Below are 18,520 nucleotides of genomic sequence, written 5' to 3' on the forward strand. Positions count from 1 at the left end.
AGCTGCTAAACAAGCAAACAACAAAAAGACAATGACAACAGCAAACAGCAACAATGACAAACTTTTTAATGTTTAAATGTCCAGTTTTCAAAAGAAATTAATAAAGCATGTAGAAAAATGAGAAAGCATGGTTCATACTTGGAGGAAAAAAATTCAATTGATAGAAATTTCCCCTGAGGGTACTAAGTCATTGGATTTACTGGACAAAAACTTTAAATGAGCTATTTTATATATGTTTAAAGAACAAAAGGAAACCATATCTAAAGAATTGAAGGAAAATGTGCATCTGTGCGTATCTCATAAATTTTTGTTCTACTCCAGACATTGTGTATACAAGGACAATGGAGACTGAGTGTAGGATTTTGCAGAGTTTTTTTTTTTTTTTCTTAGAGACTATGAAAGTCTTTCTTCTGTGGTAGCTAAGATTATTATTGATTATTTAAATTCTTCTTAAGAGTCAAGTTGATCTTATGCTATTCCTTAGTTTTGATTAGGTTAGTTTCTCCAGTTGAGTTCTCTGCATCTAACCTCTCTCACATATCTGCTTTTCAGTATAGTCACTTTTTGACCTGGGAGAGGGTAGCTGTACTTTTCAATCATTTAGTTTACCTTGGAATTCAACTTGGTTAGGATCTTAGAATCCAATTATCACATGAATGCATGAGACAGTGTCCCTCCACTTTGAACCCCCTTTCCACTTTTATTTTCTTTGTAGAATTTGGGAGGAGAGAGCATTTGTTGATAAGATTGCTGGACTAATCAATTCATTTGGGCAATTAGGGCTCCAGATCTTAATATGTTTCCCTAACCCGGTTGACTCCTCCTCATTCCTGATGCTGAGGAAGACTGAGGGCAGGAGGACAGAGGATGAAGTGGTTGGATGGCATCACCAACTCAATGGTTATGAGTTTGAGAAAACTCCGGGAGACAGTGAAGGACAGGAAAGCCTGGTGTGTTGCAGTCCATGGGACTGCAGAGTTGTACGCGGCTTAGCAACAGAACAACAGCAATTCATCTCAAGCAGACTGATTTTTGACCTGCCTCAACTCAGGCAAGATGTTCACCTCCAGCTGTAGAATTTTCCTCAGCTCCGTACACAGCTGTGCAGGTTTGTTCTTCACTAAGAAGTGGCTATTGCTGTTGGTGTCACCACAGAAGGAAAATTATATCACAAGCATCCTACATGCTAATCAAAAGAGAACTCTCAGTTTACTTATTGTTTATTTTTCTATTTTCTAATATATTTAAGTTCTACATTTTGTCTCAAGGCTAGAATATCCCACACTGTTTATACATAAGTAGTTAGCCATTATTTATTCTAAATCTAAATGTTAACGATTTCATTTTGATGTTCTCTTTGACCCACCACTTTTTTCTCAAGTTTATTTTATAACATTGCTATTGCACAAGATGTTTGGCTTTCATTTTGTTGTCTGAGTGACTGAGCACACACACATCAGACCTTTATATTTGTTGCATTTTGATCAATGCATACAACTCATTGGTTGTTTCTCAATTTTTGGAATAATTTTTCAAGCTCATTATGATTCTAGCACATGATTACGTTCGTCTTTTAAAATTCTTGAATGTTTAAAAAACTATGGCATCGATTTCATGTGCAAATAATCTGAGTAACTACCAATTAGGTCAAGCTCATTTATAATATCTAAAACATCTAGAGTTTTATTTACTTCATGGTTATTAATCTGAGAGAGATTTTAAAATCTCAATATAACTTTTTTCAGTCATTTATTTCATTGCATTTTATGAGTTTATTTTGTAAAGACCATGGCTATTGTATTATTTTAAGGCATTGGGTTCCTTTTATGGAAAAAAAGGATGCCTTACCTTGATCCTTTTAATGCTTTGTACCTTAGGTTATTTTCTCTATGTTAGTACTTGCTAGATTTTTTTTTTCCATCATCCTGTGTCACTTTGTTTCAGACATGTGTCTGGTAAATAAAATGTAGCTTTATTTCTGACACAAACAAGAAATATTCTTAAGCCAAACACTATTTATTGTTATTGTTAATTTATTTGAACTTATTCTTGCCATTTTGTTTCATGTTTCATGTTTACAGTACTCTCTTTTTCCTTCTCATTTTTAACATTTCTGTCTTTTATTGGCCTGATTACATTTTCTTTGTTCCATTTACTTCTCCGTACATTTTACAGGCCATTTCTATAATAGTGGTTTGCTTTAAAATGTTAATACACACGCAGGATCGGAATTTTTAATACATCAAGATTTAATCTGTTTTCAGTCTCCCTCGTATACTTGTATGCCATCTTGAAGCCAGATGTCTTTCCCAGATATGTGAGGTTATACTTCGCTGAAATTTGGGGGGAGATACATTTTATTCACATGTCAGTAATCATTTATGCCTTTAAAATTCTCTTCCTCAGATCTGCATTTCAGCTCCCAATGCTTTGCTGACTTTGTCCTTTGGTTCCTGACCTGGTAAAAATGGCAGTGAGATAAGAGGGAAATGTCTCACCCACTTAGTGAGATAGATATTCTGAGCCAAAATTGTGGCAATTAATAAAAAGGAAAGAAAATGAGTAAGTAGTTTGACAAACAAATTTTCGGGTTAAGATAATTACTTGCTACATGCTTAAAATTCAGCAGGAAAATGTTTCAAGGAAAATATATCTTTCCTGCAGGTTGTACAGAAGAATGACTGTGCAACAGCCCTAATATTCTAAGAAGTAACCCCAAACTGAGAGATTCAAGATACATTTACCAAATACCTATGACAGTCCAAGGACTGTACTATGGCTGGTTGTATGATGTAAACAAAACAGGCGTGGTTTAATAAGTACACAGATGCATTTGTAACAGGATGCCCCAGCAGAGACAGGATGTTTCAAATTTTCTACTCTTTTCCATAAAGAAAGATGCCAGAAAAACAAAGCAAAATCATGGAAGAAAGTGCTTCCTTTCCCTAAACAATAAAGTTGGGGATCTCAGAAGCAAGGAATTATTCTATTCAGTTTCCTGGGGGAAAATAATTAGACCTTTTGGTTCTAAGGCTTGAGAAAAAATGGTTGTCCTCTAAAGCATGAATTCCCCAGAGGCATGTTAAAATACATATAATCCCACATTCTCCGCTCCCCTCCCACGGCAAATGCACGTTCATCAGACTTACTAAAGGAACTCCTTTTCAGTAGTGGAGTTGATGTCTGTGCATACCAAGACAAAGCTTACTAGATGTTAGTTCTTCGGAAATGTTTAGACTGAATAAAAGGATGAAAAATGAAATGGATATAGCACTATTTAAAGAGTATCAAATTAGCACATGACTGCAACATGAAATGGTGACAGGTGGGCCATGCCTTGCATTGATAAAAGATGTGCTTTCCGGGTGGGCTTATGAAGAGCTGTGAAAACAGGAATCATATATTTGTCGACATGAACAATTAATTAAACTAGTGTCGTTAGCAAATAATTAAACCAGGAAAACTAAATCCAATTCATTAATCATTTTAAATTAATTATGACAATGATGTTAATAGCAATTTATCATTTGCATTTGCATGAACATTTTAGAAAAGACGTATGTATATATCCCCAGACTTTGAAGTTGTTGCTCACAAGAGGTAATATGAATCAGAATCTCCCTGGGAGAAGAGACTTAAATGTAAATTATTGAGTCCCACCCCCAGAAATTTAAATTCACTAGTTGTGAAAGAGGCCCATGAACCTGGATTTAACAGCCTCTCCCCTCCCTGTATACACACAGAGAGAAATGATCATTCTGAGGCAATTTATTGGGTAGATAACATTTGAAAACCATTTTGCAAAAACAAAACATTGATAAAAATAAGAACTGTTACATTATCATGAGTTAGCATTTGTTTGAATATTTATATTTTATTTTAAAATATTTCATTGTTAGACAATGAGCTTTAATTATTTATAGATAGTTGTTGTTTAGTCACAGAGTCATGTCCGACTCTTTGCAACCCCATGGACTGCAGCACACCAGGCTTCCCTGTCTTTCACAGTCTGCTGGAGTTTGCTCTGACTCATGTCTGTTGAGTTGGTGGTGCTATATAACCATCTTATCCTCTGCTGCTGCTGCTTCTTTTGCCTTCAGTCTTTTTTTTTTTTTTTTTTGCCTTCAGTCTTGCCCAGAATCAGGGTCTTTTCCAAGGAGTCACCTCTTCACATCAGGTGGCCAAAGTAATGAAGTATCAGTCATGTCCAACTCTTTGCAACCCCATCGTCTATAGCCCACCAGGCTCCTCTGTCCATGGAATTCTCCAGGCAAGAATACTGGAGTGGGTAGTCACTGCTTTCTCCAAGGGATCTTCCTAACCAAGGGATCAAACCCAGCTCTCTGGCATTGCAGGCAGATTCTTTATTGTCTGAGTCACAAGGAAAGCCCTCAAAGGAAAAGAAAGTAAGGAGTTAAAAAAAATAATAATAATCAGATTTCTTTGTAAAAAAAACAGTCAGATTTATTACTCCTGATTTTAAGGAGGTATTGTTGTCACCTGAGCTGTCCATCTATAATTGTGGCATTCTTCAATAATCTGAGGTAGGTGAGAGCTATATGGACTCCTTGAACAAATTTTAAACTAGGTTGTATATCATAATAAAAACTATTTTCAAACAAATTCTGCCATAATAGCAGGCAATCATAAATATACTAAACAATCTATTCTTTCCAAGTTAATTAAGTCCTATTTCTCGATCCTTAAGAAACTGTGATAAGTACTTTGTATGAAACTTTTATTGGAGGCAGATGCTTCAATAGTCTAACAACATGATCAGATATTTAGTCAGATGGGGAACAGAATTCTCATGCCTAAATATACTAGCAATAGCAACTATAATAAATATTTCAAGATAAAATTATAATGGAGATTTTTAAAATTAACCGATTTCTATGCTTATTATGTTGGTGACTAAAAGCAATCTGGTTGAAATGAAGGGTAAATAAAACATAATTGTAAACTATATAAAAGGCAAAGCAAAAGAGTATCCTTGGAGGCGAGATCTCCTTTCTGAAGAATCTTGAAATGCTGTTCAGGCAACAGGACAGATATTTGTACATTGCTTAGCAATCTGATTTAGGATTACAAATATGGATGTCAGAGGTAAGAGAAATTTTAAAGCTATCAGTTTCCTGACCACAGGCTTCCATATGTACCATTTCCTAAAGTCATGTTGATTCTTCCTTTTTCACCTGCCATTTACCCATCCATAATCTAACATGGTGCATTGCCCTGAGTACATCAAATCTGGATATTTAACAAAGAGGCTGTTATACAGAAGTGTTTCAGGGAAGTGTCCTTTAGATATAAATCAATGCAACTGACTGTAACATTCTTTCTTTTTTTTTTTTTTTTTGTAATCCAGTTTTCTGGTTTTGTTATCAGGGCAATGCTTTCTTATTAAATGAGTTGGCATGTGTCCCCCTTTCCTCTATTTTCTGAAAAATTTTGTATGAGAATGGTATTATTCCTTATGAAATGTTTCACAGAATTTACTGTTGAATCCATTTGGGACAGAATCTCCTTGTGAAAGACTTTTTACTTGTAAACTCAATTTTTTTAAGAAGACATAGGTATTGAGATTTTCTATTTTTTAATAGAAAGCTGTTTTAAAGACATTTTTGGTGCATTTATAGTGCTTTTTTCCTGGAATTTAGCCATCTACTAATACATGCCTCTTTCAAGGGTCTCTTTTGAATGCTTAGGATATTTTCCAGAGATTCTCTATTTTGACTGACTGGGATGCACATGTCCAGCTCTGTGTGAGCTTTGTGAAATATTCAGCTTACACCTTCTTGGTTACTCTTTGAGCAAACATGAAGATTTCTGGAGCCATTTCTCTACATAGATCCCTCTTCTTTGTGACAATGACGTACAGATTTCCAGCTACTTCTGCCTCCCAGAACTCTGATCACCTTCTTCTCTTGCTCATTCTTAACTACTTCCTACTGTTTTGGTTCCACTTCCCTGTGTCATATGTCAGAAACATTTCCACACAAAAAGCTGGGCAGATAGTAGGACGTGCTAAGATAGATTATAACTTGTTTTACACAATACTAGAAGATTTTAAGTACACTTTTCTGATAGTAGTTTACCTAAACCAGTTTCAATGACTATTTATCTGTTAAAATGCTTTCACTTATTAAAAAGTTTCGAGTCTTGTATGTCTTTATTCTTTAGCTCTTTCTCTTGTAAACAACATATATCTTATCCAATCTGAAAATGTGTCTTGAATGTGAGTTTAGAGAAACTACATTTAGATTAATTTTTCATATATTTGTATCTAATGCTAATATTTTGGTTTAATCTATATCTCTGTATCTATTTTAAAACTCATTTCTACTTATTGTCTTCAACTACTGTCTATATCTCTCATTTCAAATAGGATGGTATACACTTTCTCATCCTGCTGGCACACACCCCTTCCTTCCTTCTTAATTTGATGTGATCTAGATTTTAATTCTGGGATAATGTGCATCTATTTTCTTTTCTCTGACACTGTGATTTTAAAGAAAATAAACTTCACTGACATATTTTATTTCTTCATATTTCTTGTAGCAGCTCATAGAGTTACTGAAAAATAAAAATGTTATTATTTAAAATGCTATTTTTAAAAATATCCAAAAATATTTTCAATGCAAATCCTTTTTTGGAAAAACTAATGCTTTGAATTCATGTGAATTTTTTTTTAATCACATAATATTTGAATTAGTTTGGTTGGGTCTAAGCATCTATGTTCAAATTTTTTTCTTTCAGTGTCTTCAAAATACTGTTCCAACTTCATATGGCTTTCAGTGATGTCATTGAAAAACGTGTTGCTAATCTGATGACTTTCTTGATATGCTCCTTCTTTCTGAAGCTTTTAGAAGTTTCTTGTTGTCTTTGATAGATTCTTTAATTCCCAGGTGGTTTTCTTCTATTAATTTCTCACTTTTAACAATTCATATATGCTTGCAATATGAATTTTTTCATTTTTTTTAATTCCAAGAAATATTTTTCTATTACTTCTTTCAGTTTTGTATGGTTTTCTTGAGGCTCTATTATCAGTATTTTTTATTCTTTAATTCTATCTCCCAGATAGCTTAATATTTAATATTTTCTTATCTTTCTCTTTTAGTTCTTTCTCCTGGGTAATTACTCAAGTGGGTCTTCCAATTATTAACTTCTCCCTCAGTTGTATCGATTCAAATCTTATAGCCATTGTGTTCTTTACAATGACTATTCTATTTTTCAATTCATTTTTTTCCTGTTTGTTCTTTTAATGTTGTCTTACTCCACATTAAAAATACCTTATTTATATTTTACTATACTTTATTAATTTAAAATTTTGTCTGCTCTGATGGTTCTATTTCTGAAGGACTTTTATGCAGTGTGTTCTTTTTTCTTTACAAATCATTCTTTTCAAATAGCTTGTTATTTTATTCTGTGAGGACATTTCCTCTGGGGGTATCAGATATCCTGTCAGATAATAAGTATGGGAGGTCAGATCTCAGGTTATAAAGCCTAATAGGTTCCAAGGGAGGAGAGTGGATATGGTCTGTGATTACAGAGGTATAGACACCAGAAAGAACACAGATAATCATTCTTCATTTGGGAAAACTTTTCACTAGAGTTCCAAGCTTTGTCTTTTGGGTATAATATAAGTTGACTTAAGAGGGATGACTCCTTATATTGTCCTATTAGCTATTGAAAGAGGCACAATAAAATCTCCTGATATGATTGTAGATTTGTTTATGTCACTATTTACTTTCACTAGGTTTTGTCTGATATATTGTCAAATATGTAACTGTACACCCATATACTTATTAAGGTTTTTATTTCTAACCTCATTCCTTGAGGTTCAAACATTTTGTGCCATGGAATTTACTTCTAATTACTATGTTATATTTCAATTCTGAGTCTGAGAATTTGACTCTTGTACTGAAATATTTTTTCCATTTATTTTAATTATTGATTTACTTGGGTCAATGTCTGTCACCTTGCAATCGGCTTTATATGTGACTGATCTCTTTATGTTTACTTTTCTATCCCTTCTTGTTTTCTTTGAATTAGCAAAATATGTTAAATTATTTTATTTCCCCATCTTTAATTGGTTAAACATTCTTTTACTATTTTTTCCTGTGTGTGTGTGTGTGTGTGTGTGTGTGTGTGTGTGTGTATCACATTGATGTGACATATTTTAAAGCAAGTGTGGGATTCACCATTACCTTCCCACTGCTGAGGTGATTGCTAAAGCTGCTACCAAGAGGAATTATTTAATGGTCATTTTAGAGATCTTTACTTTAGAGGACAGATATGTGGCCTAATGCATCTAATAAAATGATTAATTTTGTCATTTTCCTGATAATGCTTAGATCCTAGAATGGTTGAATTCTACTTTTGTGCCTTTCATCTTTTGCCCTGCTGTTGTCATGCATGTCAGTTCTACATGTATTTTGAATTCTACAACATATTGTTATTATCATCTTGTGCAGTCAGTATACATTTGTGTTTACCATTTATTGCTTTTCACTGCTTCCTCTGTTTCCGCATAGTTTTTTGGAATCATTTTCCTTCTGCTGAAGGGTTTTTTTCTTGGTTAGTCCAGCTAGAGGTTTATACATTTTATTGATATTTTCTTTTTCATTTATTTTTATTAGTTGGAGGCTAATTACTTTACAATATTGTAGTGGTTTTTGTCATACATTGACATAAATCAGCCATGGATTTACATGTATTCCTCATCCCGGTCCCCCCTCCCACCTCCCTCTCTTCCCAATCCCTCTGGGTCTTCCCATTGCACCAGGCCCGAGCACTTTGTCTCATGCATCCAACCTGGGCTGGTGATCTGTTTCACTATAGATAATATACATGTTTCGATGCTGTTCTCTCGAAACATCCCACCCTCACCTTCTCCCACAGAGTCCAAAAGTCTGTTCTGTACATCTGTGTCTCTTTTTCTGTCTTGCATATAGGGTTATCATTACCATCTTTCTAAATTCCATATATGTGTGTTAGTATGCTGTAATGTTCTTTATCTGTCTGGCTTACTTCACTCTGTAAGTACCAACTTTTGGTTTCATTGATTCTGCCTATTGATTTCCTGTTTTCAATTTTATTGATTTCTGCTTTTTCTTTTCCTTTTCTTTCTTTTGACTTAAATTGCTTGCCTTGGCATAAGTTGCTTTCTTTCTCTAATATCCTAGGGAAGAAGTTTAGATTTTTAAATTTTAGATATGTTTCTTCTCCAATACATACATTTTATACTATAAGCTTTCCTGTAAACTTTGTTTTTGCTGCACACTGCACATTGATAAGTTTTATTTTCACTTTTAGTTAAAAATATTTTAAAATCTCACTTGAGACTTCTTTGACCCCATGTTATTTAGGAGAGTATTATTTACTGTCCATTATTTTTGTTTTTCAGCAGTTTTCTGTTATTTTTCTGATCTCTAGTTTAACTCCATTGTCTATGAACATACTTTGAGTGATTACTATTGCATTAAATTTGTCAAGCTGTGTGTTATAGCCCAGAATGTGGTCTATTCCATTTGAGATTGAGGAGAATGTGTATTCTGCTGTTGCTGGATGAAATGTTCTATAAATGTCAATTAGAACAAGGTGATTGAAGCTGCTCTTTCATTCAACTCTATCATTACCGATTTTTTTACTGTTGGAAGTCCTAATAAAGAGGTGTTGAAGTTTCCAACTATAATAGTGGATTTGTCTATCTTAATAGAGAATGCTCTGGGTACATTTAAAAATGGATGCTTTCCTTCATCTCCTGCCATAAACATGTGGAGATTTTCACCCCACTGCTTTACTATTAGAATTTAGCAGAGTTTTTAGAGGAAAAATCCAGGAAATGTGGGGCCCCAAAGAGTCTCTCACTCTGAAATTAATCTATCCTTAGCCTCCCACAATTCATCAAAATTGTCATTTAAGTATTCCCACCAGAATGTGGCTTTAGTAATTTTCACTCCAGACAAACCAGTCTCAGCTGTGAGTCCTTCCAGATTTCAGGGCGGCAGTTTGCCTTGTGACCCCATTTCTCTGATGAATCTAAGAAAAGTACTTGGTTTTCAATATGCTTAGCTTTTGTCTTATTTTAAGGACAGGAGTGATGACTTCCAAGCTTTTACATAACAGATCTCTAGAATTTTAACTGCTTTATATTTTTCGGGCAAGTCTGTAGGCAACATACTTTTGCAGTTTCTGCTTGTCTAAAAACCTCTTTATTTTACCTTCATGGAGGTATACTGAAGAATGTTTTTCCTGGGAAAGAATTCTAGGTTGGCAGTGTTTTTTTTCAGTTCCTTAACTGTGTGTTATTTCACTGTGTTCCAGCTTCCATCATTAGTATATTCTTCCTTAGAAGGTAATGTGTCTTTTCTCACCTCCTACTGCTTTTAGGACTTTCTCTTTGTCTTTGTTCCCAGAAGTTTTATGGTGACATGCTGTGGATAGGTTATCTTTCTATAGATCCTTCTAGGGATTCCTGGCTTCCCTGGTCGCTCAGCTGGTAAAGAATCCACCTGCAATGCAGGAGACCTGGATTTGATCCCTGGGTTGGGAAGATCCCCTGGAGAAGGGAATGGCTACCCACTCTAGTATTCTGGCATCTATGGAGACGCCAGAGAATTCTGTGGACTGTATAGTCCATGGGGTCGCAAAGAATCAGACACAACTAACTGACTTTCACTTTCACATAGGGATACCTAAAGATTTTTAAGATGTTGAGCTATGACTTTTTCAAGTGTTGCTTCTGGTCCATTCTTTTTCTTATTTTCTTCTGGGATTCTCATTACACGTTTGATAGGCTTTACTTTGTGCTTTATGTTTGGGTTTCTATTGTCCTTCAATTTACTAATCTTGGTGTATGCTACTTCTGGTTTGATGTTAAGTGTAGTAAATAAGGTTCTAGTTTCAGATAATGTATTTTAAATTCTAGAATCTCTGTTATATATGTTTTCCTTGTGTAATCCAAGTATCAATATTTTCTTGTGTTTTCTACAACTTTTTGTTTCTTCTCCTGAATGGGTTAGTTATAATTGTTTTAAGGTTTTGATAGCTTCACTGTCTAATCTGCATTTTATTCTTTTATTATTGTCTATGTATTCCTCCTTAGCCCTGTCAAATTGTCTTGTTTCTTGGCTAATATTATTTTATTGAGTCTTTATGACAATGTTATCATATCCTGAGAGTATTTTCCCTTTTTTATGCTAGGCAGATGGAGCTGGCTGCTTGGTTGACATTTTAATAAGGCTTGGTCGGCATCTGGTTTGTTGTATCGTTAGGGCTTGGCCTTCAGAAGCTTTTTAATGATAGTATGCTTATGTTTGGGCTTCTGTGCTGGCTCAGATGGTAAACAATCCACTTGCAGTGCAGGAGACTTAGGTTCGATCCCTGGGTTGGAAACATCCCCTGGAGAAGGGAATGGCAATCCACTGCATTCTTGACTGGAGAATCCCACAGACAGAGGAACATAGTGGGCTACAGTCCATAGGGTTGCAACTAACACTTTCACTTTTCATGCTTATATTCACTGGGGCTTCTCCTGTATTTGGTGTTTGTCCTCTCAGCAGTCCAGAATGACATGAGTACTATGATCCTTTCAGAGATTTTGGGCATAACTTTTCCATTTTCTTCACTGAAGTGTTTTAAAGTTGTGTAAATGTTTAAAAGAAAGAACGTCTTCTTTTGAGACTCAGTTTTCTATCTTTCACAGTTTTCTATCTTTCTCTCCATCCCATATGCTGGCTAAAAACCCAGCTTTCTCTGCAGAGGCCCTCTGTCCTGCGAAGCCAGAAATCTCAGTCCATAGCCTCAATTCCCCCAAATTAGCAAAATGCCCTCATGGTAAAATTGGCTTCATATCATCAGATCACTGGTTCTGGTGTATTTGCTGGAGTCATTCCCCCTGAAAGGTCTTTGTTTCCTGCAATTGCATTTGATTCATCTCTGGTTTCCATTACAGCTTGTTTGCTTCACATGCCACATGAATTAAAAATTCAGCAAATGTGCCATGTCTCCTCTTGTCTCCACTTTTGGCACATCAGCTAATCTGATGATCCAAATTTCTACTATTCCTCTAATGGGAACTACCTCCTGCAGACACCTGCACTAGAATTCTGTATCACTTCTGCTGTGGACAGACATTCTTTCTACCAAGGCAATAGTGGGGAGGAAGCAACAGCAGAAATCTAGCTCCAGCTCCAGCATTGCTACCTTCCCTCTCTCAATAACCCCAGGCTGCCAATCTTGACCTGCTTAAAGTCTAGAATTGACCTCCCTCAAACCCACTGTTTTGCAACAATTCCCCTATTACCCAGAAGAATTTTACGCTTTTCTTCTTTATTTGGTATTTTCCAGCCTAGCTTCTCAGTGGTTACTTTTGGAGAAGGGAGTCAACTATCATGCTGTTTTAGTATCTTGGGGCTTTTTTGATGGCTTGGACAATAAAGAAGCTGCCTGCAATGCAGGAGATCCAGGTTCCACCCCTGGTTTGGGAAGATACCATAGAGAAAGGAATGACTACCCACTCCAGTATTCCTCCCTGGAGAATTCCATGGACAGGGGAGCCTGGTGGGCTCCAGTTGATGGGGTAGCAAAGAATTGGACACGCTGAGCAAACAACACTTTTCCTATTCACTTTTCTTCTCCTTTGTATTCCTTCTCCTTTCCTCCTCTAAGACAGATATTCCAAAGTATGCATAGAGATATCCCAACGTTTTTAATCCCCACTAAATAAGCCCTTAACGACTTTTCTGGCTGTGAACAACCTCCTCAGAATTACAGCATTTTGATCATTCATAGCTGGGCCATGTCTGCAATGCTGCAGTAGTCTAAAAATATACCAATATTTGTATTAATTTAAAATTGTTAAGCATTAGTAAAATGAATTTTTAGATGTTGATTAATTGCATTGATTTTTCAGTCCCTCATGTGCAGTGATGCTGCTCCTTCAGGTAGAAATATTTCTTTACAAAAGGACACATGCCACATCTATTTCTTCTTTGAAACTACAACTTAGCTGCCAGCAGAAGTTCCTCAAGGGTTTTAGAAACATCAATCAGTTTCACAGCTGGAGAGAAAGTACCTTCTTAGAGAACAGTTTTAGGTACAAGAATAGGCTTTGTCATTTTTGAAGGCACATAATGAGTTAAATTGAAGAAATTTCAAGAAACAGCTTTTTACTCACACCTGACTTTATTTGAAAAGAAAAAAGCTAGGGTAGACATAGTGACTAAGCACTTTACATCCCAGGTACTCTCAGGAAGCACACAGTGAACTGTGGTGAGAGCTACTGGGCGGGCCGGGCCTGGGAACACTGCAACTCCCACCCTACAGAAAAGCCCGGATGGACCAGCGCTCAGACAAAAGCACTCTCTGACTCCTGCTTCTCCCTGAATCGAAAGGTATTTCAGTCTCAGGTATGAGTCTTAACAAAGGAAATCTGAAATCTCGAGTGAAGTATTGCCTTTGATTAATGTGCGTGCTCAATCTTTAAGTTGTGTCCAACTCTTTGCGACCCCATGGACTATATAGCCTGCCAGGCTCCTCTGTCCACGGGATTCTCCAGGCAGAAATACTGGAGTGGGTCGCCGTTTCCTTCTCCAGGGGGTCTTCCCCACCCAGGGATCAAACCTGCCTCTCTTGGGTCACCTGCATTGGTAGGTGGATTCTTCAAGGCTGAGCCACCGGGGAAGCCTCCTAGTTAGTTTAGTAGTTGTACCTTTAAGTGAAAGTAGGTTGTTTTTACTCACAGATGTGATGAACATGGAGATAATTTTATAAAGAGATCTTGATTGTAATTTTACCTTTCAAATATTTATTGTAGTTGTTATTACTGGTTTGTTTAGGCAGAACATGCAATGAATTAATTGTATCTTGGTGGCATTTTAAAGGAAAATATAGTTTTTAAAAATGGATAATTATTTGACATATCTAATAAAGCTTGGTTTCAGAGTAACTTTCTTTTTACCAGTATTTTAAATAGAATAATTTCCTTCCCTATGTCATTGTCACAATATTTTGATCCATATGCCAAAGAATCAAGGGGATACTTTTAGTCTGCTGAAATAAATGTAAGAATGTACTATTGAATAAACTTGTTCATTTTATACTGGTTCATACATATGAAAGACAACTACCAGTGCTGTATAACAATTGAGCTATTGCCTTTTAAAAAGTTTATAAATCTGTGTGCAAAAAATGCATTCATCTATGGCTAAACATGTAATAATTTGGTAATTAATATTTAATTTCACTCAAAGAATTGTTTTAAATAAACCCCAGAGATTTCCCTGAAAAAAATCTATCAAACGTGGAAGCAAAAGAGATGCTTTATTTCTTTTGTAGCTTTAAATACCTTCTAAATGTCTGAAAATGGGGAAAAAATAGCACCATTTGTGAAGATGGATTAATGCTAATAAATCTCCTGAAACCCTCATGTTTACATTGATTGTATAAATATAAAATTATGACTAATAAGAAACTCAAATGTACTCTGAAAGAACAACTTGAGACTTTCAGTTCTTTATTGCAAATGTTCGCTCATATTATTTGTCTTGTGTTATTTGCTCTGACTGGCTTTAGTCTTTGAAATTATCCATTTTATCCAGAACACTTTTTGCCAGAATTCTCTTTAAAATTCAGATGTGCTATAATTGTCATCCTTTATTTAAATAGTTTACTTTTTCCATTAACAAAGGAAATATGGACTGAACTGGAAATCAAGTTAGCTGATGATGAGTGATGAGGCAGTGGGGAAGGGCAGGAAGAATAGCAAGTGCTATAAAGAAGAAGAAAGCCTTCCTTGTCATTGAAATGAAATGATTCTGGCCACTTCATTTTTAATCCTCACAGATACATTCTCAGATAAGTATCATTTTCTAGTTTTAAAAATAAAGGGACTTGGGATGAAGATTAGGTAACTTGCTCCAGAGCTATGACATGTGAATCCAGGTCCAGCCAACTCCAAGGCCTATGAGATGACTAAACACAGAGGCTTTATTTTTCTGTAGGCCTGTGGAGATGAGCTAGGCCCCTCTCCAGTAAAATCTGTGAAGTGGACAGAACTTTGATTTAGTGTCTCAAGGCTTTTTAATGTTTCAATTCCTATACCATGCCATAAATGCAAGCATGTCCATCCTAATAGTGACTCCAAGAACCTGCAGTCCAATCCTATTTCTTTCTGCCTATCCTCCACTATTCATTCATCTAATGTTCATTCATTCATGTGTGCATTCATTCACCAAATACTGAGTATTTGCTATGTGCCAGGGCACTGAGGCTACAAATGGACTAAAGGAACCCCATCCTTGCCTTCATGGAATTACCTCCTAATAGGACTTGAGAACAACTTTATGGAGGTACTCTAATTACACAATAAATATTTAAATTATAGTCACCCTGTTTCCCCTGATCTCCATCATCAACCCAGTCAGTGTCATCCCTCAGTCAAACGAAAACTAAAAACTCAAGTCAAATATAAATCTCTAAATTTTATCCTGCCACATTTTCTTAAGAGTCTAGATACCAACCGAAAGTGCTAAGGGTAAGGGACCAGGAGAAGGGGAAGGAGATGTGGAGATGAGGAAGAGCCTCTAGAGAAGGACAAGAAAGAAAGTAATAACCAAAGAAGCAAGAAAGAGAGAGAAAATGCATGGATAATTGGTCAGGGATGAAAGAAAAAGGCAGAAATAGAGCTAGGCTAGAGAAGTGGAGCAGCAGCAGCCTGACTGGCAAAATGAGCGGTGTAACATTTGTCTCTCTGCAAGGCTCTGAGCCCTTTGAGAGAGGAACTGGGCCTCTTAACTATTTCACTGTGCTTCATGGCCATGTCACCCGGGATTCTGTCTCACACACAGTATGCATTCCATAATATTTGCTGACTGAAAAATGAAAGGAAGAAATCTATTATGTTGCCATAATCTGACTTACAATTTTTAAATACTACTTAGTGAGAGGGCTTCCCAAGAGGCACAGTGAAGAATCTGCCTGCCAATGCAGGAGACACAAAAGACTTGAGTTTGATCCCTGTGTCAGGAAGATCCTTTGGAGGAAAGCATTCCAGCTCACTCCAGTATTCTTGCCTGGGGTATCCCATAGACAGAGGAGCTTGGCAGGCTACAGTCCATGGGATCACAGAGTCAGACATGACTGAGCAACTAACTACACACACACACACACACACACACACACACACACACGTAGTGATAAGTGATGGGCAAGTTGTTAAGTGCATATAGCTTCATGCCTTCTGACTCCCACAAGCAGCAAAGGCTTAAGGAATCTGTTTGTGACTTTCAACTCTTTGGCCTGGTTTTATGATAATGACAAAGTCCCTGAATTAGCCAGTGCTAAGATTTTTAGCCACGGACTCAGCAGAGGAACATGAGTATCTATAATGTGTAAATTTCATAAAAACCATGATCAATACAGGAATCTCTTGACTCTCTACCCTGACTTCTCAGATCTCCATATGTCCAGCTGGATACAGTGCTTTTAAATCAGGCTGACCCACTCAAAGGGGCTTCCCAGCTTGCTCAGTGGTAAAGAATCTACCTGCCAATGCAGGAAACATGGGCTGGATACCTGGTCCAGGAAAATCCCCTGGATAAGGAAATGGCAACCCACTCCAGTATTCTTGCCTGTAAAATCCCGTGGACAGAAGAACCTGATGGGCTACAGTCCATGGGGTCACAACAAGTCAGACGCAACTGAGCACGCGTGCATGACCCACTCAAAGGCACCGTAACCTTGTTGGGAGAGATCCCTTTGCTACTCTGATCTTTCCAGCTGCCTCTGCTCCCTGTACCAATCCAGTGCACGCCGATCCATGATCTCTTGTCTCAAGCCCATGCTCGGGCATTGCACCAGACAGGATTCAGCAGTCATCCTTGGACTGTAGTACTTGTTGTAGGTCTGGACTTGAACTTGCCCTTCTGTTCTTCCTTCTCTTGATTGCTGTGGATAACTCAGTAACATAGAACCCAGTGTCTGCTCCTGAAATTTCAGTGTCTATTCCTGCATTTCAGCCATTGCGACCTCATATCCAACTCAGACCTACTCTAACTCCTCAGGAAGAGAAATTAAACCCTCACATGCATAGGCCTCTGTATAGTTCTGCCTATGTGGATGAACAGCTTGAATCTTGACTCTGGGTTTGGACTCCACTGTTGGATTCCCTTACCATGGAGTAAGCTCATATCTGCCTTTGTGCTCAAATGCCCACTTTTCCTCTTTATCCTTTTATCTCCTCAGGTTTGACTTAACTGTTCGGGTCAGCTTCACAAGTGGCCAGCTTTTCTCAGTCAGAATTTTTTACCACAGTGCAGTTCTTCTGTTTCTTAAACCTTCTGCCTCACATGCTGTGAAAATATCTGGAAAACCAATTGACTCTCAAGTTGAGTAGAGTCATCCAGTAGGATTTCTTGTACCTAAGAAATTCTAATCTATCTGGCAGAATTTAAGATAACTTCAGATCACTCAGAACAGCATCTTTAGAAAAACCTCTTAGATCTTGAGGATTGAACCCAATTCTCCTAGGAGAAATCTAGCAAAATTACAGAGTAGTTTCTACAAATTTAGAAGAATACAAATACGAGACTTTAGCCTTAGAAAAGTACTTGATAACTGTAGGAAATACAAGAAGCTCTGTGCTAACTCTTCTCTCAGATGGTATCTTGTGATCCTTGGATTAAAAAAAAAGGCATAAGAGAAATACCAGAAATTATCTCTTTCATGACTCTCAATATCAGTGAGTTGAATGTTGGTGTAAATATCTCTAACATCACTGTTATCCCATCTCTGTCTCTGGGGGTGCAGGAAATGGAAAAGAATGGACTCAATTCAACTGCTATTTATTTCAGTGATGTTGGTACAAATTTATTAAGGTGCAAAAATTTCTTCTAGTCCTAACTGGCATCAGAATTAAGATATCAAAATACTTACCTAAAGACTTTATCAACTAAGAAATATTTGCTTACAAAGAATTAATCTCAAAAATACACAAGCAGCTCCTGCAGCTCAATTCCAAAAAAATAAATGACCCAATTGAAAAATGGGCTGAAGAACTAAACAGACATTTCTCCAAAGAAGACATACAGATGGCTAACAACCACATGAAAAGATGCTCAGCCTCACTCATTATCAGAGAAATGCAAATCAAAACCACAATGAGGTACCATCTCATGCCAGTCAGAATGGCTGCTATCAAAAGGTCTACAAACAATAAATGATGGAGAGGGTGCGGAGAAAAGGGAACCCTCTTACACTGTTGGTGGGAATGCAAACTAGTACAGCCACTATGGAAAACAGTGTGGAGATTCCTTAAAAACTGGAAGTGGAACTGCCATACGACCCAGCAATCCCACTGCTGGGCATACACACCGAGGAAACCAGATCTGAAAGAGACACATGCACCCCAATGTTCATCGCAGCACTGTTTACAATAGCCAGGACATGGAAACAACCTAGATGCCCATCAACAGACAAATGGATAAGAAAGCCTCTGGTACATATATACAATGGA

At 36.8% G+C, this 18,520-nt stretch overlaps 1 long non-coding RNA gene across 1 annotated transcript in view; it reads left to right on the plus strand.

Moving 5' to 3' along the window:
* The window catches only part of LOC110146484 (uncharacterized), a 36,916-nt gene that overhangs the window by 16,937 nt on the left and 1,459 nt on the right, over positions 1–18,520 (plus strand). The gene's annotated exons all lie outside the window — the stretch shown is intronic.

The sequence above is a fragment of the Odocoileus virginianus genome, chromosome 22 (genome assembly GCF_023699985.2).
Source record: "Odocoileus virginianus isolate 20LAN1187 ecotype Illinois chromosome 22, Ovbor_1.2, whole genome shotgun sequence".
Lineage (NCBI taxonomy): Eukaryota > Metazoa > Chordata > Mammalia > Artiodactyla > Cervidae > Odocoileus > Odocoileus virginianus.